Source organism: Pleurodeles waltl, chromosome 8 (genome assembly GCF_031143425.1).
Source record: "Pleurodeles waltl isolate 20211129_DDA chromosome 8, aPleWal1.hap1.20221129, whole genome shotgun sequence".
Classification (NCBI taxonomy): domain Eukaryota; kingdom Metazoa; phylum Chordata; class Amphibia; order Caudata; family Salamandridae; genus Pleurodeles; species Pleurodeles waltl.
In genome coordinates, this window is record NC_090447.1 from 218,478,382 (window position 1) to 218,494,294 (window position 15,913).

Below are 15,913 nucleotides of genomic sequence, written 5' to 3' on the forward strand. Positions count from 1 at the left end.
AAGGGCAGCACAGGTGCAATTCTAGAGCTTGTTTCATATCGTGACAAGTTAAATAATTCTTCCATTGCCCATTTGAACACTTATTCTAGCATGTGTTTTGCTATTTCAATGTCCTATCCTAACCCTCAAAAACTACTTTATTTCATGATTTCACATAGGGCAGTCTTTCATGGCTATTTCTACTGATGTACACTGACACAGACAACTTGTGATTGCATGTTCAAATACAATCGTGGTACTATTGGATTTAAATAGTAAATGTGATACATATCATATTGAGGCCGTTGACACGTGTACAAGTGCATACGTGGGGCCATCTTTGAACTAATTTACTAAACCTTTCACGATTGCTGATCTGCTTACGTGTACCAGCTGGGAGGCGGAAATAATCACTGGCAAATCCAGTAGGCGTGGCACAGAGACCTATAGGCTTTGCCAATGCTTGTTGAAAGAAGAGTGAAATTAATCTCTTCAACCAGTATCTAATCTGCACCTTCACACCTTTAGTGTGCCTAAGCTCATACAATGAAGAAGAACCAGCACAGCTATTTTTCATATTGTACAGATCGGCAATTTTGTTTAAACCTCGAATTATTAGCATGCACAGAGGTTAAATTAGGAGTTAGGTCAGGGATATCATCTGCTCCAATATTGCAACAAGGTTTGCTATTGTAATGGTATTGATATGTACTTCCTCATCTCACACTCCTTCAGGAAAGCAAGCAGGTAAAAGGTGAAATTGTGTGACGTTGAAAACGTGTTATGCTTCACCTTTTTTGCCTGCTGGTGATTACTCTGGAAAACGTACTTTTGTGAGATTATGCTCTCACTAAACGTATACCTTATTATCATTTTCACTAACAAATCCCTAATTTTATTTGCTTCACTTAACTCTGTCAACTTGCGAAGTTACAACAATTGTCAAATACGAATCTGAACATTTCCCCTTACCTACTTTTCAAATGGGAGTCAGTAGCAAAATTTGAAGTTGACTGGCTTTTGGTGGATTTTGCCCTATCACAGTATGGAATGGCTCCCACTTTCTGGAAGCTTTGATGCCACTCAGCTCTTGGGAGACAACTGGAAGCCCTGCATATTCAATATTGAGTGGCTGTGTTTAGAGCAAGACCCACTGGCACGGCTGTGCAGATCCAGGGTTGTTTCCCAATCACAAACTACGAAGACAAAATAACTAATGGGTTGACTGTGTCAAAATTTCACATTACATATTGTTAGAAATGGGGTCTCTGGGTGGCAGTCAGGTTGCCCCTTGTCCAAGCAAGGACCCTCACTCTAGTCAGGGCAAAGGAGAAACACATCTGGTTAACTCCCGTTCACCCTCTTGGTAGCTTGGCAGAAAGGCTCAACCCAGCCACAATGTGTAAAGTATTTGTGCCAACACCCATAATAATACAGTGACACACTACAAAATGGACACCACACTGGTTTAGAAAAATAGTAAATATTTATCTAAGTAGAACACTACCAAAGACGATAAAAATCCACAACACACAATCAAAAATATGGCTATAGCAATTTTAAACCACAATGGTGCCTAGAAGCACTAATGCTGCAATTTGATGTTAAGCAGCGTTGTGACAGTTGTTTCACACAATGCGATGCCACTGGCACCGTTTAAAGAGTCACAATGACCCCCAGGTACAGTACCTTATCAAAAGTGTGGAAAAAAGGCCGGTGCCTGGAGTTGGGGAGCGAGGCGCCACAGGATCCAAGGCGGCATTGGTTCCGGTGCTGGGAGGCGAAGGAGTGGAGGGGTCACGAAGAGGCGTTGGGTCCCTGCTGCAGAGCGGTTGCGGTGAGGCAGCATTGGTTGTGAGGAGTCGGTCCCTGGGCAAGGTCGAAGTACAGCAAAGTCACGATGCTGCAAGGTGACCTCACGGGGTCGTGATCATGTCAAATGGTCACAGGCACTGCGATGGAATCGGATGTCAAGAACATCGGTGCTACGACACTCTGATCTTGCAAGTTTGTGGGACATCAGCGGCATCGGTAACACACGGCCTGTGCTGTCAGTGGGGTCGTCGCGCTTCTGCGAGATCCATGGCTTTAGGTGCAGACAGCATCACGGATTCCGTGCAGCGACATCCTTGCAAAGTCGCACAGCGTTGTTTCACAGGACTCTACAAGAAATTAACTCTAAGGGGCCCAGGAACTGGATTGGCACACTCTGACAAGCTAGAGTCCACAGCATGCAGAGACTGGTTGGTGAAGCCTTTGCTGTCCCTGAGGCTTCAAAAACAGGAGGCAAGCTCAGTCCAAGCCGTTGGAGATTCTTCTCAAGCAGGAATATACCACAAAGTCAAATCTTTGTCCCCTTTCACAGGCAGAAGCAGCAACTGCAGGATAGCCCAACAAAGCAGAGTCACAGACAGGGGCAGCACTTTTCCTCAGCTCTTCAGCTCTTCTCCTTGGCAGAGGTTCCTCTTGGTTCCAGAAGCAAATCTTGAAGAAATCTAAAGTCTGGGATTTTGGGTCCAATACTTATACCCCTTTCTGCCTTTGAGTTTGCCCAACTTCAAAGAAAAGCCTTTGTTGTTTACATGATCCTGTCTTGCCCAGGCCTGGCCCCAGACATATACCAGGGGGTTGGAGACTGCAATGTGTGAGGGCAGGCACAACCCATTCAGTTGTAACTGACCACTCTTCCCTCCACTCTAGCCCAGATGGCTCATCAGGATATGCAGGCTACACACCAGCTCCCTTTGCGTCACTGTCTAGAGGAGATTCACAAACAGCCCAACTGTCAGTCTGACCCAGACAGGGAATCCACAAACAGGTGGAGTCACAGAATGGTTAAAGCAAGACAATGAATACTTTCTAAAAGTGGCATTTTCAAACTAACAGTCTAAAAATCAACTTCACTAAAAGATGTATTTTTAAATTGTGAGTTCAGAGGTCAGAGGAACTCCATATCTCTAGCTTCTCTCAAAGGAAAACTACACTTTAAGAATATTTAAAGGCAGGCCCGAGTTAAGCTATGAGAAAAATAGACCTTGCAACAGTGAAAAACTAATTTAGCAGTATTTCACTGTTAGGACATGTAAAACACATGTCCCACTCTTAGCATACACTGCACCCTGCCCAGGGGCTACCTAGGGCCTACCTTAGGGTGCCTTACATGTATAAAAAGGGAAGGTTTGGGCTTGGCAAGTGGGTACACTTGCCAAGTCCAATTGGCAGCTTAGAACTGCATTACAAGACAGTGCAGTGGCAGATTTGAGTCACTTTTACAAGGCTACTCATGTGGGTGGCACAATCAGTGCTACAGGCCCACTAGTAGCACATGTAATCTCATAATAGGGAGCACTTGCACTTTAGCACTGGTCACTAGTGGCAAACAGCCCAGAGTAACAAAAGCAGCAAACACAGAGTCCAGCACACAGCAACAACCTGGAAAGAGGAGGTAAAAAGTTAGGGGAAACCACATCAACAATGCCAGGTTCAACACATATGCATGCTCTTAAGCTAGGACTTCCTTCAATGACAGACACAAACACCCATGTGGGTTACTCAGCCCATGAGGCACTTTAAAGATGACAGTGTCAAGAGCAGTAAACATTGGCACATCTTTCTTTTTGGGGCAGATTTACTATGACACTGGAGTTGCATTACTTTCGTGGCACAGCCCCGGTGCAAAATCCTTTTTGTCCTTGACTAAACTATGCAAAGTCAGTTTGTGTGGTTTAGTCACTACAGTGAAACTCAAGGCAATCCTATATGCATGACTTTGCATTGGGAAGGTGTTCCCTAAGTATGGTGTGAACATTCTAATGCATTTAGCCATGGATTTTGGAGCACCACCAGGTTTCCTAAAACTCATAAAACTGGGGATGCGTCAAAATGCTGCACCTTTCCCAGTGAGGCATAACAAGAAGCATGTTTATTTCTCATTGTTGCTTCCACTTTGTATGTGTGCTGCATATTGCCGTACACATAGAAAGAGGAATAGGCCTCTAAGGATTGTTTTTGTACAAGAAGGTATCCCTTCCTACACAAGAACAATCTTGCCCATAACGCAGGCACTCTTGCACCATGGTGCCAGGGTATCAGCATTGGTGCTAGGAAGTCACAAGTGATCCAGCTCAGAGAGAGTTTAACAGAGCCTTATCTTAGCAGATATGGTGGTTTTCAACTTTCTCACATTCACTAAGCACAGTGCAGAAACTTGCCTTTCTGCACTGTTCTGTGTGATTTCTAAGTAAATCTGCCCCATTGTGTGTAGGTGATTGACGTTCAGCTGTCTCCAGGCTCACTGTTTGCACTGCACACAAACGCTGCCATGCCCCTGAGTGCTGGTGGTGTATGGTGTTGAGGTTGTGGTTAGAAGTATTCTTCTTTCCCTCAAAGAACTTGAGGCAATGTATTTGCATTGAGAATGTAAATAAGGAAAATGCCACTGTTCCAAATTTCCTGATGTTTCAAACAACGAACGTTTGTCTATTCTGTAGTTCAATATAAAAATGTGACTAATCCTCAAAACAAGCTACTGAGGTGAAGGGGGCTGTGCCATTCCGGATATGCTAGCCATAAGCTGATTCAGAATGTGAATGACACACCTGCAAAGCAATGACTATTTTACAATGTATTATTTTCCTTTATCATAAGAGGCTGACAGACAGCCAAAGCAGCGTCCAGGGAAGATCTAAAAATATTGTAAAAATGGATAGTCCTAATTAACATTTGTCACACTAACCACGGATACACGAGAAATGAAAATGTACTTTTTTGTTTAAAATCATCAAACACACTAGGACACTGAGCTGATGGTTTATCTGTGCGAATCTCCAGCTAAGTCAAGTCACACTGCGCCGCCTGCAATTTTGATCTCTCTGAATATCTGAAACCATTTTGAAGGTTCTGGTGTGAACAGCGAGGGGTAACAATAATGTCGATCTGACATTCACCAACTTCTGCTGCTTGGAGCTGATTCCTCCTGAATGCAGTCACATCCTGTCAGGTCACGAGAAAAGTAAGCGCTCAGGAACCCAAGCAGGCGCGGCTGTGATGTGCAATGAAAGCGCTTGAATATCTTTGCAAATCGCGCCTGATAGTTCTCTTTAATAATACACCTCCAAACAAGGATGAGGCCTTAAAAAACCTGAATAATAAGGCAGTTAAAGCAACAGGAAGCCAGCGCATTACCTCTTACGTAGAGGCTTACATAGGAGATCATCCTGGAAAATTGCTGTGCAAAGTATACCCTTGCAGGCTGATCCACAGCACTAGATATCATTATGTATCATGAACTCTCTAGGGAGTGACCGCAGACTCCCTGCACATGCATGGCTATTGTAGCTACAAAATCCAGCAAACTGTCGTTTTTGTAATGATGAGGACAGGAGAACTGACACACCTTTTGAATAATTCATGATTAAAAAGGGAACATGGAATACATATTCTCACTGAATGAATTTGTTCGAAATGTTGAAAAGATTAAAATAGTGACCTTTGTCGATTTGCATTACAAAGGAAGCTGGGATGACAGGCTATTTTACATACGTTAAACAGCCACATGATTTTCTTGATATTAGGGCCCAATTGAGCTCTGTGAACTTTATGAAGTGCCTACACGTACAGATATTTTTGTATAAAAGGTTCTATACAGACCCAGTTTTGAAATGAGGACCCATGTAATTAAAGTAAATAATGCACATTGCGATATTTTATAGGAAGCAACCTAATGTCTTCTTTAAATGGCCTAGTGTGTTTATCTGGTGTACTCAAATTCAAGCGGGAATGGGACAGACCATGTATCGCAAGTAGCAAGAAAGTAAATTCACAAGTTCTTGTACAGAATGCCTCTGGTTTACTGAATGTTAAAATTAGTTTGAATATTGTATTGGAAATTTTGCCGAGGACATAATTCCAGCGTCACTCTGAATAAAAGAGATACGCAGGCTCGCAATCACACGCACACAGATCTTTCTCCCAATCCGGTCACCACTCTTCACAGCTCTGCAGCTGGTGTTGGCGTGGGGACTTGAGCAATCTCCCTCAAACATCAGTTTACCAAACAGAACTCTGCACTTAATGAACTTGCTGTTATTTGAAGTTTATTCAGACATTACTATTGTTATGGGGAGAAGGAAAATGCTCTCCAAACTCAAAAAGGCCTATGCAGACTCTTCTTGGCTATGCAAAGACATTATTTACTAACTGTTGCAACAGGGATAAAAACACTGTGGACTGCACCTAAGCCCTGCATGATAAGCTTCTATGTTTTTTCTCAAACAGCTGTTCACAAACAGCACTTTTTATACACATTGGTACAATACTTTATTACAGACCATCAACAATAGATAACTTGCAAGTTTACAGATGAAAATGGAATAACAGTGACAAACTTGTAACCCCACCCTAAGCCACTACTGGCTCTTTATTTTTCATTTGACAAAGGTTTGTGAGGGAGCATTCTTTGACCTTTGTAGATGTAATTTATTAGAAGTGTGTGTTGACATTATTCCAGACTTAGGAGTGTTCCAAATTTGGGTTCTTCTCTGCACCCTTTGTAAGTCTGCACCAGTGTACTTTGGGCTAATTCAATTATGTACCCATTGTCTAATAAGTCTGCAATCTATTTGTAGGCGCAGAGAGTGTGCCAGGGACCTGTGTGCTGATGATTGTAAAGTGACAGGTTGGTTAGACATGAGTTGGCCTTTAAAAGATGCCCTTTCATGTTCCTTGTTCTACTACTTCCTTGAATAAACCTTTCACCTTGCTCGTGTTAGTGTGTGGGTTAGGCCTAAGCTGTTTTTTTATTGTGAACAGCGGTGTAGTTTCTACTTGTGCTTGATGCTGCACAATGGAGCTCCATGGCTCACGTTAGGCCAATAGCATCAACATTTTATATGCTATTGTGTTGCTTTGCTGAACTAGCGTAATATATGCTGACTCTAGTGCAGTAAAGTACAAGGAGGCCCATTGATAAAAATGGGTGTGTTACTTTAATGCCTGCTTTGAGCAAGCATTAAAAATGAAGCGAAAAATGGTGCAGTGAAATCTTGTAGATTTCACTGCACCATTTTTGCGGCCTCCTAATGCCGGAATGCCCCACCTTTCATACATCATCATCTGACGCAGGCATAATGTGGCGCAAGGGTCTCAAAGTGACGTAATGCACGCATTGCACCACATTGTAAATATGGCGCAGTGAAAATTGCCTCCTTGAGCCACATTAGCGTAGAAAAATGATGCTAATGTGGCGCAATGACGCGCTAGTTCCTTGTAAATCTTGCCCTAATATTTAAGGTAGTGCGCTTATATGTTACACTTCCTACAACCCAATCGCACCACCAATGAGTTTCGACCTCATGAGGGGGGGGCTTCACATCCCTCTCCTCATAAGCAATGTTTTCTCCCCCAGGGATAGGCTCCCCAGGGCCTCCGGAGGCTCCATGAGGAGGGGGGCCATGCAGCCCTTCTCTCCATTATGAATACATTCCCCAGGGCTTATAGTTTATAAATGCAGCCCAACCACCATTCTTTTTGCATCCCATGAGAGTCCACTTGAAATATTTTATGATTTGCAGAAGGGTTGAATGTTAAAATACAAGAAACTTAAATTATTAATGTTTTGATCTATCTGTAACCCAGGCCATCCAATTAAGATGGTTGGTGTTCTGTTTGTCTGCTTGCTTGTGTAGAGGAGTGTGTGTGTTTGGATGAATGAGAATGATGACACAGGCATCTGTATTGACTGCCGTACTCCAAGGCCTGTGCACTGATTCAAAGCAACACCATCAGTGTTTCGGCTCAGAGAAATCTACATAACAGCTCAGGCAGCCATTCTGATTTGTCATACTTCTCTGGCCTTACATTTTCCCCCAGTGTACATACCTCACAACTACTGAATTGACCTTAAATAAGCTTTGATTATAAGACTTTCTCTCTCCTTTGCTTCCACAACCCTCCTAAATCTGCTGCTCCCAAAACAATTATTTAGAGATAGGACTCAAGCAGCTTTATAGAAAGCAATACCCATAAAGAATTTTCATTGAGGCAAAGTACTGCCAAAGAAGATCATGGTCAGAGGCCCCCACAATACTAGGATTGCTAGGATTCAACCGTGACTTGGAAGCATTCCTGACCTTCCAGATTTTTCTTATTCCATGCAACTACTTCAAACCAATTACCATGGTGACCCAGCCTATCGTAGGTAAGGTCCGTAGAGCTAGGGTCCTCAAATGTGTGTGACTGTTCGGGGCCTGCTTAGGGACTATGGCCAACCTTTACATCATTTTCTGCAATTGTCATTAGCATGAAACTGTAAAAAAACAAACCTGTAAACTTCACACTTGTATAGTGCACTACTCACCCATTAGGGTCTCAAGGCACTGTACACATACTGCTGTGGAACCCCTCCTGGATTTTCCCTGTGAGGCACCCACTCCTGGACAGCCCCAGGGTAAATCCAGGAATCCAAGTGCTGTGAGATCCGTTGTGGAGATTAAGCAAGCTATTGCGCAGAGTTACAGAGTGCGGCCCATTAATTAGATTAGGCAGCGAGGCAATAAATATCTGGTCTAAGGGAATTGAGCCCAAAACCCATCGAGGTGAGAATTGAACCCTGGTCCGAGGCCAGATGTCTGCAACAGGGTCTGCTGCTCTAACTATTGTGCCACACTTCTCCACAGCATAAATAGAATCTTGGGGCCTGATTCACAAAAATAAACTTACACTTTTGTGTAAGTTTACATTTTCTGTAGTAACTTTACTATGTTTTGGTATTCAGAAACTGCCAGTGTAATTTTACTACTAGTAAAATTGTTAGTAGTAAAATTGCACTAGTAGTTTCTGAATACCAAATAGTATTATAGTTACTATAGCAAGTGTAAGTATACCTTTGTGGATCAGGTCCTTAGGTATGAGTTTGTACTGTTTTAAATGTTGCTACCAACACTAGTTGTGCACAAACACAGACAGGATTCTATTACTCTTGCTAGTTTAGTCCAGGGCAAACAGGGATTGAAGGAAAAGAGAAGTGTAGGAAAGTACCCTCTTGTTGGCATGTTACCCCCAATTTCTGCTTGATTTCAGTGTGTTTGACTGTGTCACTGGAAGCCTGCCAACCAGGACCCCAGTGTTTATACTCTCTCTCCTCTCACATTTGTCACTAAATACTGGCAACCCAGTATTTAATCCCAATTGGTATACTCATCACCCCTTATGAGTCCCTAGTAAAGGGTACGTAGGTACCCAGGGCATTGGGGTTCAAGGGGATCCCTGTGGGCTGCAGCATTACTTTTGCCACCCATAGGGAGCCCATGCAAAGGCTTCTGCAGGACTGGCAGTGCAGCCTGTGTGAAATGGTGCATGCACCATTTCACAGATGTTTACACTGCACCAGGTCATTTATAAGTCACATATATGTCAGGTCTTCCAACCCTGAAGGCTATGTGCAGAGTACCTGTGTATGAGGGCACACCTGCACTAGCAGAGGTGCCCCCACATCATCCAGGACCATTTTTCTGGACTATGTGAGTGCGGGAACGCCATTTTACGCGTGTCAATACCTATGTCCAGAGTCACAATGGAAACTCCAAAAATGGCAATGTAAGACGTCTAAGATGATGTGGGAATTGTACCCCAATACTAACTCTAGTACTGTTTTTACAATTCCATGCTCTCTCGGGGCTCCACAGTGGACCCCCAGTACTGCCATACCAGTCTTCTGAGGTTTTCCAGGAAGCCCCAGCTGCTGCCACCTCAGAGAAAGGTTTCTGACCTCCTGTTGCTTGAGCAGCTCAATCCCAGGAAGGCAGAACAAAGAATTTCCTTTGGGAGAGGGGTGTTACACCCTCTCCCTTTGGAAATAGGTGTTACAGGCATGGGGGGGGTAGCCTCCCAGAGTATCTGGACATGCTTTGAAGGGGAGAGATGTTGCCGTCCTTGCATAATCCAGTCTACACCTGTTGGGGAGCCCCAGTCCCTGCTCTGGTATGAAACTGGACAAAGAAAAGTGGAGTGACCACTCCCCTGTCCCTCACCACCCCAGGGGTGGGGCCCAGAGCTCCTCCAGAGTGTCCCTGTGTTTTGCCATCTTGGATTCCAAGGTGGTGGGGCACTCTGGGAGCATCTGAGTGGACAGTGCCAGCAGGTTGACGTCAGAGCCCTCCCCTGATGGGTGCTCACCTGTGTAGTTGATCAATCCCCTTTTCAGGGCTATTTAGGGTCTCTCACCTGGGTGTTTCCTCAGATTCTGATTGCAAGACTCCAGCAGAACTCCTCTGCATCCATTACTTTATCTTCTACTAATGGAACCACAGCTGAACCCTCCAAGAACTCTACAAACTGCAACAAAGAAGCAAAGACGACTTCTGCAACATTGTATCTTCAGCATCTGCAACTGTTTCCAGGTCGTGCATCCTCTGAGGACTGTCTGCTTCAGCCTGCACCAGAAGAACCAAAGGAATCTCCAGTGGAGTAATGGAGTCTCTTCCCTGCTTCAGCAGGCACCCCTCTGCAGTGATGACCAGTGGATGTGGGTTCCCTCTCCTGACAAAGTGCATGGATCCAGAAAAACAGGTGGTAGGCTGAAGTTGTCCTGACAGTGCTAAGGTCCACCTGTCCAACTTTGATGGGGGTAAGAGCTTGCCACCCCAGGCAAGGCAGTACCCCAGCGCACTGTGTAATTTGCAGCTGCCAAAGCTTGTGTGCAATCTTCGAAGAAGTTCTTTGTACACAGCACAGCTCTGGCCCCAGTATTCTTTCCTGTGGTGCATAGCTTACTGAGTGGTGTTTCAGTGGCATGGGATCCCTTTGTGTCGTGCTACGTGGGCCTCCATTTGCACCTTCTTTGTCCCTGTGCTGTGGGACTCCTGTGCGCATTGCCTGGTCTTCTGAGGGCTCTCTGAGTTCCTGAGAGCCCCTCTGTCTCCCCCTCCTGGGTAGAGGCCACCAGGTCCCTCCTGGTCCCTGGCAACGACATTTTCCATGAACCGCAAGCTTTGTGTTTGCCAAGGCTTGTTGGTGGAATTCAGCAACGCAAACCAGACTGCAGTCATCTATCCGGTGTAGGACATCTTCTGCACCAATCAGGAACCCGCATCTGTCTTCTTGGGTGCAAAACTGACTTTGTCTTCCCACCGGTGGTTCTTCTTTTGCTCCTTTATGCGGGTTAGCAGGGGCTCCTGTTCTCCCTGGACTCTTCAGTGCTTCTTAGACTTGGTCCCCTTCTTCCAAGGTCTTCAGGTCCAGGAATCTACTGTTGGTGTCTTGCAGTCGGTTCTTGTTCTTGCATAACCTTCTATCACGACTTCTTGTGTGTTCTAGGAAACTTACTGTGATTTACTCCTGTTTTCCTGGGCTCTGGGGTGGGTTCTATTACTTACCTTGGGTGTTTTCGTGCACTCCCACCCCCCTCTATACACTACACTTGCACAGATGGGGATCCAACTTTCGCATTACACTATTTTAGTGTATGGTTAGCGTTTCCCCAGGCCCATTCCAACCTATTGTGATTTTCACTATTTGCACTGTTTCCTAACAGTTTTTTCAGCTATTTCTGCATTCTAGTGTATATACTGTGTATACTACTTACCTACTAAGGGAGTATAGTCTCTGAGATTTTTTTAGCATTGTGTCCCTAAAAATAACGTACCTTTATTTCTGTGACAATGAGTATTTTCTTTCATGTGTGTGAGTACTGTGTGACAACAGTGGCATTTCAAGAGCTTTACATGTCTCCTAGATAATCCTTGACTGCTCAGCTACAGCTACCCCTAGATAGCCTGGCTTTTAGAAACTGACTACCTTTCACTAATAAGAAATAACTCGACCTGTTGTAAGGTGTAAGTACCTTTGGTACCCACTGCAAACCAGGCCAGCCTCCTACAAGAAGTTGGGTGAAACAGTTTGAGAAATGAGGACAAAAATGCTCCCTCTGCAGCAATGTCAGTTTAGATGTTATCAGTGGAAATATATTTCAACCAATCAAAACATTGCAAGACTTGAGTGATGCTGAGCAGGACAATCACAGGAATAGGGGGGAATTAAAAGTAGAGTAGGGAAGTGATCCAATCATGAGCAAGGGGCTGACCCCCAGACCCTCTTAGTATATGTTATGTCTTAGAAACAACAGTTTTTGAACCAGCAGCTATATCGGCCAATAGTAAAGACCTTTAAGGAGTTATACAATTGTAACAATCATTGGCAAAGTAAAGTATTGGCCTGATAGCATAGGCACTGAAGTATATTGCTCTTTAGGTAGATGTGCATTTGATCATAAAAACCTCTCACTCTCTGTGCAGGGGATCCAGAGGCCGAAGTGCCCTGGTCTCTTGGCCCACGCTATATGTTGTAGTGGGTGGAAGAAACCTTGTATGGAAGTTCAATGGCCCAGTTGATCAAGAGGGGTATTCATGGTGCCTTTATGCATGCATACGTATTAGTATGTTTTTTATTACATGAGGCCGGAAAGATAGCTGGAGCTGTCTTTAGGTTAAAGTCCATTTTGCAAAGAAACCCACAGTGCAAATTTGACTTGCCAACTGTAGACATGTCTAAAAAAAGTAGAGAACCTAGACTGCCTCAGCTGATGTTCTCACACTTGATTGGCTATATGTTTTTAATTTCTATTATGCCCTGCTTCTTTTGGAGTCTGAGCAGCATGAATAATACTGGTCGGCATTAGTGACCATTGACAGTCAGAACTGATCCTTCAGCTTGGAGACAAGCAACTAAAGTAAAGAGGAGGTGGAAAATTTTTCTTTCTGTCAATCTGCGAGGGGTGAAATAGAATGATGAGCTTTTGGAAGCTAAGGGGAGAATTAGGATGATGAACATTTGGCAGCTGATGCCTCTGCTGATCCCTCTACAGATGACCAAAATATGGTTACTGTTGCTGGAGTACAGAGGGTTCCTCCTCATTATATCTTTTATGTATACTCTATTTACATGAGGATGGTTTAATATGGGCTTGATCTCCCCATTCCAAGTGCTTCAACATATAGGTATTTTGCTCTTATCTCAAGCAAAAGTGAATTGCTCAAATATGAAAGATAGGACCAAGCGAGAAAGGAGACCAAAGTGAGAACGTCCAGCACTATTCCTAATATTGGCCAATTAGTGACTTTTATAAACTTTTTTTAGCAAAAGAAAAGCCATTAACACACCACATGCTGCACACTATTCTAGCCTTTGAAGGTTGATACAATCAAAACTAGTAATGGGCAAATGTTTCAATGTGCCACAACAAAATACAGTTGTTAGCCAGATCAATAGCATGAAATAAACATTAGTTATGCAGCAGTATGATTTCAAATGCATCTGTGAGGCTGAGAATATTTAATTTACAATGTGTGTCTTCTTTGACAGGTAATATTTTGTATGTGGTTGTGCAGATTTATGAGTAAATTAATTATAAGGGAAGATTAATAAATGAATGGGCAAATGTAATAACTGTGGTATTGTTTAAAGAATCTTAACAAATCTTTGTAAGAAAAAAGTTCATCAACCTCAGCTCCTTCCGGAAAAGTTTTGGGGGTGATTTGCCAAATGGTTGAGAAAAAAAGGGGCCCCAAAACGTAAAATCCCCACGCATTTTCTGTATACCTATTTGGACACGGCTACAGCAAAAACTGCTGAACTGAATTATGTCACAAGAAGCTAGATCTTGGGTGACAGATTGTGCATTTTGTGATTTGATGTAAATCTGTACAGTAGGTTTTAGAAATTATGGGTAAAACATTATTGGACAGTTGGGTTCGCAAGAGTCCCACCCGTTGCCTGTGAGAGCATGTTTAAGAATAGAGGCCTATGATTGATTGAGAGGCCAGTATTTCCTGTGATCCTTCACGCTCTCGCAGGAGCAAGAAGTTCATGTGAGTCCTGTGAGTGCTCTGATTGGCTGGCTGATGGAATGTTAGAAATTAAATAGTGGCCATTACTGTTTACTGTGAAAAATTCAAGGTGTTGTGGAAATGGAGTAAAGAAGCTACATAAGTGGGCAGCAGTAGAGCATGTTGGCCCCTCTAGATTTAGAGAGAAGATGTCTAAAGGATAACTACTGTGATAAAAAAAATGTATATTGTTTTTAACTAATTTGTACGATCTCACTGAACTCTTGTGAGATTGTGAATAGTGAGAAGGTGTAGGTGACTTCTGAAAACACTCCATTAGTAGGAGTGCATATTGTAGTCATTGTTTTTGACATGAAGTGTGTAAATGATAAGTACTGTTATGAGTAGAGTGTAAATTCTTATTTAAAATAATACAAAATTGTGAGACTCTCATGGAAATTTGAACAGTTGAAAGGAGTAGGTGATCTTTGAATACATTGTAGTATGTACACTTGCTAACGTAGGAAGGAGTATCACTGGAGATGGTGTTTGTTAGAATGTACTTTTTAAGCCCTTCAGCTTTGTAAGGATTCTGAGTAGGGTGTAGTCTCTTCCCACACCCTACTATGCACACCTATTATCAGAGCCAGGGGTGTAAGCAGGGGGGACAGTCCCTAGACACAGCATACTATGCACATCTGTCATCCAAGAGAGAGGGCTCAGCGAGGAAGTCAGTCTCACTCTACAGAGCCTACTATGCACATCTGTCATCTGAGTTATGACTGAAGAGACCAGTCCATGTTAACAGCCTAATATGCACACATGTGATCTGAAAGAGAGGGCTGACAGGAGAGGCCAGTCCATGTACATGCCCTACTGTGAACAGCCATAATTTGAGACAGAGGTCTGACAGAAGAGGCTAGTCCATGTATACACCCTACTACACACACCAATCATCAGCGACAGAGGTCTCACTGGAGAGGCCAGTGTCTCTCCACACAACCTACTAAATACACCTGCCATCTGAGAGAGAGGTCTGGAAAGAGAGCCTAGTCCATGTAGACACCCTACTATGCATGTCTATTAGCTGAGAGAGAGGTCTGATAGGAAAGGCTAGTCTAAGTACACACCTTAATACGTACATCTGCCATCTGAGAGATAGGTCTGACAGGAGAGGGTAGTCCATATAAACATTCTAATATGGACTCCTGTCATCTCTGAGAGATTTCTAAGCAGTGAGTCTAGTCTCTCTTCCTACATCCTATTACGCAAACCCATCATCTGAGATAAAGGTGTCAGTGAAGAGGCAAGTCTCTCTCCACACACCTTACCATGCACATCCGTCATCTGAAAGGTATGTCTGGAAGGCATGTCTGAGGGTAGACCATGTTCGAGCCCTACTAAGCACAACCATCATCTGAGAGAGGGGAATGACAAGAGAGGCCAGTAAATATATATACCCTAATACACACTGTTAGAAATTGGGTTTTTGGTTGGCAGTCAGGTTGTCCTCTGTCCAAGCAAGAACCCTCATTCTAGTCAGGGTAAGTCACACACAATCCAAAATTAGCCTGTGCCCACCCTCTGGTAGCTTGGCACGAGCAGTCAGGCTTAACTTAGAAGGCAATGTGTAAAGCATTTGTGCGATAAATCATACAATACCATAATATAACACCACAAAAATACACCACACAGTGTTTAGAAAAATATATAATATTTATCTGGGTATTTGCAGGTCAAAACGATCAAAGATGCAATATGAATTTGTAAAGGTATCACTGAAAAGTGATATAAAGTGTCTTAAGTCTTTAAAAAGCAAACAAAGTCTCTTTCAAGCACAAAGTACCTGGTTTTTGGTGGAAAATCTCCGCAAAGGGCCGCAGAAGAAGAGATACGTGGAGAAATAGTGTGTGCGTCGATTTCTCCCCAGCACACACGGACTTGCATAGTTATTTTTCACGCGGGGAAGTCGTGCGTCGTTTTCTGGCGTGCGGACAATCTCTTTCTGTGGGTCCCGGGGATTACCAGATGTCCCGGATCTGTGCGTGGATTCTCCTGCTTGTTTTCTGGCTGCGCATTGTTCTGCGGGGCTGCGCGTCGAAGTTTCGCTCTCA